Source organism: Apium graveolens, chromosome 6 (assembly GCF_009905375.1).
Source record: "Apium graveolens cultivar Ventura chromosome 6, ASM990537v1, whole genome shotgun sequence".
Taxonomy (NCBI): domain Eukaryota; kingdom Viridiplantae; phylum Streptophyta; class Magnoliopsida; order Apiales; family Apiaceae; genus Apium; species Apium graveolens.
Genome location: NC_133652.1, coordinates 174,608,068 through 174,614,981, shown reverse-complemented (window position 1 = coordinate 174,614,981; position 6,914 = coordinate 174,608,068). Strand labels below are relative to the sequence as shown.

The 6,914-nt window shown below is 38.5% G+C and overlaps 1 long non-coding RNA gene across 1 annotated transcript; it reads left to right on the top strand.

Annotated features, from left to right (window-relative positions):
* The first annotated feature begins 5,919 nt into the window (after positions 1-5,919).
* LOC141666704 (uncharacterized) lies at positions 5,920-6,547 on the top strand. Its single transcript, XR_012552330.1, has 3 exons — positions 5,920-6,164; positions 6,259-6,346; positions 6,430-6,547. It is a non-coding gene; the product is annotated as an uncharacterized LOC141666704 (long non-coding RNA).
* Positions 6,548-6,914: the final 367 nt, after the last annotated feature.

Genomic DNA, 6,914 nt, shown 5'->3' with positions numbered 1-6,914 from the left:
ACTGATCCAGTGATAGCTAACACATGGATCAAGGAGATGGAAAGGGCTTTTGAGTTGGTACAGTTAGGAGATGATCAAAAGACGCCGTATGCTACTTACTTCTTGAAGGGAGAAGTCATCTATTGGTGGGAATCAGTAAAAGCTATGTAAGTCACTCAGCAGGTTTCTTGGGAGAGATTTAAGAAGATATTTCTGGACAAGTATTACCCTAAGTACATGCAGAATCAGATGGAGCTAAAATTTCTTGAGTTGAAGCTAGGGAACATGACTGTATTGGAGTATGAGAAGAAGTTCACTGAGTTGTCAAGGTTTGTGACGAAGTATACCAGCACTGAGGAGGAAAAAGCAAAGAAATTTCAACGAGGATTGAAGCCTTGGATCAGAGATAGAGTGGCTATGTTTGAGCTTCAAACTTACGCGGGAGTAGTACAGAAAGCTGCTCTGATTGAGAATAATGGGACGCAGTCAAGGAAGGAAAGGGATAACAAGAAGAGGAAGGTTCCATTTTATGGAGAAAAGTCTGAAGCAGGAAGTTCACAAGATCGGAATATAAAGAGGATTGGTTTCCAGAAGGGCGGAAATTTTCAAAAGAAAGGAAATTTGGGTAAAAGGAAAGAATCGAAGGGGAACAATCAGGCAAGCCAAGGCCAAGTTGGAGAAAACAGGTTCCAGAGGCCAGAATGCAAGCACTGTGGAAGAAGGCACCCCGGAGTGTGTAATAAGCTGAGCATGTCATGCTACAGGTGCAATCAGAAGGGACATTTGGTGAATGAGTGCAAGATGCCGAAGCCAGGAGTTACGTGTTACAAGTGTGGGAAGACTGGACACATAGCTAGGGAGTGCAAGGCAACCGGACCAGTCAAAGCTCTGATGAATGTGGCAAGTGCTAGTGCAAGCGTGCCAGCCGAGGTATTGGCATTACCTCCACCACCTACACCAACCCCGCAAGCAACAGCAAGTACATTTGATCTGAAGAAGAAGGATGCTGTTCAGAATTCGGAGGTGATAGCAGGTACACTTTTACTCAATAATGTCAAAGCTAAAGTATTGATTGATTCGGGAGCAACAAGATCTTTCATATCAGAAACTTTTGTTGATAAGCTCTAATGTGATAAAATGATTATGAGTGAGGTAGTAAATGTGGTAATTGCGAACCAAGAGAAGATTCCTGTGAATCAATTTTGTCCAAAGTGTGAGATCGATATTTCGGGGTATAAGTTTTCAGCCGACTTGATACTCTTCAAGTTGGGAGAGTTTGACATAATTTTAGGAATGGATTGGTTAGGAGAGAATAACGCTCAGATTAATTGCAAGATGAAGAAAGTGTATTTAAAGACGAAGAGTGGAGAGAAGGTAGTATTTAAGGGGCAGAGGCAAGAGCAACTATTTCTTACAATTGTTCATGGTAAGAAGCTACTTAGAAAAGGTTGTGAGTCGTTCCTAGCTTATGTAGTGGATTCGGAAAAAGGCAGCCCCAGCATGGAAGATATCCCTGTAGTTAACGAGTTCCCAGATGTGTTTCCCGACGAACTACCAGGCTTACCACCAGATCGACAAATCGAGTTCGAGATCAACCTTGCTCCAGGCACGGAACCAGTTTTAAAGGCCCCATATAGGATGGCACCAACAGAAATGAAAGAGTTGGCGAGCCAGCTACAATAATTGTTGGAAAAGGGAGTGATACGGCCAAGTACGTCGCCATGGGGAGCACCCGTTCTGTTTGTAAAGAAGAAAGACGGGAGTATGCGATTATGTATAGACTATCGGGAGTTGAATAAGGTAACGATCAAGAACCGCTACCCGCTACCAAGGATAGATGACCTTTTTGATCAGTTAAAGGGAGCAAAATGCTTTTCGAAGATTGATTTGAGATTGGGATACCATCAATTAAAGATCAAGGAAGAAGATATTCCCAAGACCGCATTCAGGACCAGATATGGGCATTATGAATTCCTAGTAATGCCGTTTGGATTGACCAACGCTCCGGCCGCTTTTATGGATCTGATGAATCGGGTATTTAAGAAGTATTTGGACAAATTTTTCGTGGTATTCATTGATGACATCCTTATTTATTCTAACTCGGAAGAAGAACATAAGCAGCACCTCTAGATAGCATTAGAGATACTTCGTCAAGAAAAGTTGTATGCCAAGTTTACGAAATATGTGTTTTGGTTAAGGGAAGTTTAATTTTTGGGGCATGTCATTGGAAATGAAGGAGTTAAAGTGGATCCGGCAAAGATTGAGGCAGTTATGAGTTGGGAAAGGCCAAAGACTCCTACCGAAGTGCGAAGTTTTCTAGGATTGGCCGGATACTATAGAAGATTCGTCAAGGATTTCTCGAAGATCGCCACGCCATCGACCAAGTTAACCAGAAAGAATCAAAAGTTTGAAGGGAGTGCAGAATGTGAGGATAGCTTTCAAGAGTTGAAGCAGAAATTGGTAACAGCTCCGGTGTTAGTACTTCCAGACAATCAAGGGAACTTTGTAATTTTCAGCGACGCTTCACATAAGGGTTTGGGTTGTGTGTTGATGCAACACAGTAAAGTGATCGCATATGCGTCAAGACAGTTGAAACCGCATGAGTTAAAGTACCCGACGCATGACTTGGAACTAGCCGCCATAGTGTTCGCACTTAAGATTTGGAGACATTACCTCTACGGAGAGAAGTGTGAAATCTACACGGATCACAAGAGTTTAAAGTACATTTTTACTCAGAAAGAGCTCAATATGAGACAGAGGAGATGGCTGGAATTGATCAAGGACTATGACTGTTCGATAAATTACCATCCTGGAAAGGCGAATGTTGTGGCCGATGCTCTGAGTAGGAAGGAGAGATTGAATAAGATGACAACACCAAAGGAGTTATCTGAAGAAATCAAGAGATTTGAACTGGAACTTTGTGATTGTGGAAAAGTTGAGGAAGTTTGTCGCGCAATGACTTTTCAGCCAACACTAGTGGAAAAGATAAAGAAATGTCAAGAAGAAGTAATGGAGAAAGAGAAGAATCAGTTATCTGGAGAGGAGATTAATACTCAAAGGGATGAGCAAGGGATACTAAGGTTCTTTTCTAGAATATGGATTCCTCATGTACCTGAATTAAAGAATGAGATCCTCCATAAAGCCCACAATTCGAAATTTTCAATCCACCCGGGGAGCACCAAGATGTATCGAGACTTAAAGAAGAACTTTTGGTGGCCAAATATGAAGCGAGACGTGGCAGAATGGGTTCCGAAGTGTTATACTTGTCAGAGAGTGAAGGCAGAACATCAACGACCAAGCGGATTAATTTAGCCCCTGAAGATTCCAGAATGGAAATGGGAAAATATCGCTATGGACTTTATAGTAGGACTACCGCTAACGAAATCCGGGAATGACGTAATATGTGTTATAATTGATCATCTTACGAAGTCGGCGCATTTCCTTCCAATAAACGAGAAGTCGTCATTAGACAAGTTGGTTCATCTGTACGTGCGCGAAATCGTACTGAGGCATGGAGTACCCGTATCAATAGTTTCAGACAGAGATCCCCGATTTAACTCGAGATTTTGGAAGCAATTTCAGGAATGTCTGGGCACAAAGTTGAATATGAGCACGGCGTACCACCCGCAGACTGATGGCCAGAGTGAAAGGACAATTCAAACAATCGAAGACATGTTGCACAGTTGCGCAATCGATTTTGCAGGAAGTTGGGAGGATCACTTGCCGTTGATTGAATTCTCTTACAAAAACAGCTATCATTCCAGTATCGGCATGCCGCCATACGAAGCTTTCACTACAAGAATAATGTCAATAGACATCACACATTAGACATCGGTTAACTTTGCCACTGATGTTAAAAAAAGTATTGACATCACCCCGTGTTTTTGTGATGTCTTTGTTCTTTGTAGACATCGGTTATAATTAAACCGATGTCTAAAATTCACCAAAAAAAATAAAATTCGCGCCCACCTTTTATTTCCCCCGTTAGTGAAATTTTCATTCAGATTTTAGTTCTACATTCCCCCCAATCCCAAAATTCTCCCCCCTTCTACATTCCCCCCAATCCCAAAATTCTCACCCTCTCCCATCTCTCTCTCCCATCCCTCTCTCTCCCCTTCTCTCTCTCATGAATTTGAATAGATATATAGGTGGTGAAATGGCGCTGGTTTCATCGAATTCAAAAGATTCATCTTCACTTCCTTCTGGATCCAGAGAATCCAATTACTACCGCAAATAGAAATCTCTTGGTCTCTTATGCTCAAAGTAATCTCTCTCCCACCTCCCTTTGTATACACAACATCCTTAATTTAATTCTATATGCATCTGTTTTTTTTTAAATTTTATTATAGTTTCTTGATGATGCTGTTGCCCGTCTAGGTATTCTTCCTGATACCCCCTTTCTTTATTTTATTTCTCGATTTAATTTTTATTAAATTAATTTAGAATATTTTTTTTGATATTTTACTTTAATTGGAGAGGTCTTGTGTGTTGAATTGTGTAATTCTTGTTTATATGTGAATTGTAATGAATATCGTGTTGATTTTTTTTGTAATTGGTTTAATTTTAGGTGTTGAGAAGCGAAGGTCTATGGTATTATTAATGTTCTTGAAAGCATTGGTGTAAGATATATAGTTCCTCGCCTTTTCTTCCATTTATATTATTTGGTTTAGGGGAATTTTCTGATTTTGATATTGATATGCAGCTTCTTACCAAGAAGACCAAAAATCGTTATTCATGGAAAGGGTTTGGAATCATTCCAAAAACTCTACAGCTGCTTAAGGTGTTTACTTTATCCAACTTGTGCTTTTATAAAGAACTTGATTATTGAACTTGGTCGAATATTCTTTGATTGTATACTTATATGTAATAACGCGGTTTGTATTTTAGGCGGATGAAGTCTCCAACCCAACCAAAGAGCAACTGGTTCATGTAGTTCAGAGGCATTTTATGATGATGGTAATTTATGCATTTTATGTAATAATCTTTTTAAATTGCGAACTTGTTAACTGTCATTATATAAATAATATAAATATTGTCCCAAAACTCTCCTCATGTTTAAGAGTGTTGAGATTTAGACCAGTCATAAGATTGTTCCGGCAACTGATATATAGTGTATGCTTGATTTTTCTAACCAAATAATAACTTGTTAGTTACTGCTACTCTTAGTATATTAGTTTTGGCTTTCTGCCTTTTAAAGTTCTAGTAATATACTACATATATGTATTGACTTTAAATAATTTATATGTTGTTGGTGAAGCAATTGGACGAGTTGCAAGTCATACCGGGGTTTATGCACTCTGCTAAGCGATTGAAGATGGTGTGTAAATGACAACTAATATTGTCTCTTCCAGTAAAAAACTTGGGTTTGTTTACAAGATTTGAATACAGGAAGCTCCAAATATCTTGACGATAGTCCTAAAGAGATTTCAGGTAATTGTTGTCTAAGCAACAAGCGTTAAAATACTCATGTACTGATCCTTAAATCCCTTGTTCTACACGTTGAGTTTGAGGTTTAGCCATAAAGATCCAGATTTTTGTCCACCAAAAAAAGCAGTTTGGTAGGTTTAACGTGTAATATAAGCAGCTTACTATTTAAGGTGTCCTTAGTGATACCCATTGGCAATTTTTTTTTGGTAAGAGCAGTTCAACATTTTAGTTATTATCTTTATCCATTGTTTAATCAACATGGTAGCCTAAATATATTGTGAAGCCATTAAGGCTAACATTCTATTTAAATTCCCTAATAACTGGTCTAGTTGCAGAGCTATTGCTTCTTTCTATTTAAATTTGTTGAGTTTCTCTATTCTTTAATAGTCTATTCAGAATCACGATTTTGCTTTCTCAGGAAGGAAATTATGGAAAGATAAACAAGTGTATTACTTTCCTAGAGATGTTGGATTTGATTTCGTTTATGAATGTAGCAGATGATATTACATTACCTATAGATATGCTTAATGCATCTTTCTCCGGGCATTACATTACCTACTTAATGTAAGGTCAATTTTTTTCCAATACTGTGAATCTTTGACGCAACAGTTCTCCAGTATCAGAATCAGAAACTTGTTCAGTAGTTAGACGTGCAGAAGCATGAGTTGCACAATCTTGAAGGCAGAATAAGAGAACTTAAGGACAAACAGTCCACATATGATGAGATATTAATCACAGTGAACCAACAATGGAATCAGGTTGCTTCATCTTTTGCACGTCTCATTATTCTGCTGTCACTATATAATTTATGTTATTATTATTTTAACTATTTTCCTTGCTCTTCTGATGTAGTTGGTTGATGATTTTATTTTTCTTGGCGCATGTGTTGGGGCTGGAAAAAGTACAATACAGATGTTGGATCGTGCATAACGTGTGAGAGGTTTTTAACGATATTAGTTTACTTTGCATAATACTGGTGATCCCATAAATGCATTGATTAATTGTATCTTATCTGTAATTTAGGTTCAGTTCCATCATGTCCTGCAGAGGAGATGTTTCTTTGTAGAATATTAGAATTGAGTTGTGGAAAGAGACAAAGCTGAAAGCATAAGGCAGGTTTTGCATGGGAAGCCATCCGGAGAAGGTCGGGAAACTTGCCTATTATTAAGTAATACTATATATAAACATCACTTATTATTATTATTCGCTAGATTATGGAACTCCTCTTGTTGCTTTCCGGCTATCTGCTCTATTACAATCTTAGATATTGTTGTTCTTTATAACCATTTAACATTGACAATGTGCTCTGTTACAATCTGGAGTATGCAGATACTGTTGTGCAGTTGTCTAAGATTGACAATATGGTGAAAGAGGAGGCTAATAATCTGCATGAGGTGATTGAAATTCTACATTTGAAGCATAAAGAATATGCTGAAGATATGCAAGGCAGTTGGTTCACGATAGATGACACTGAGGTAATGAGTCTCTTCTGAATGGATCATATATTC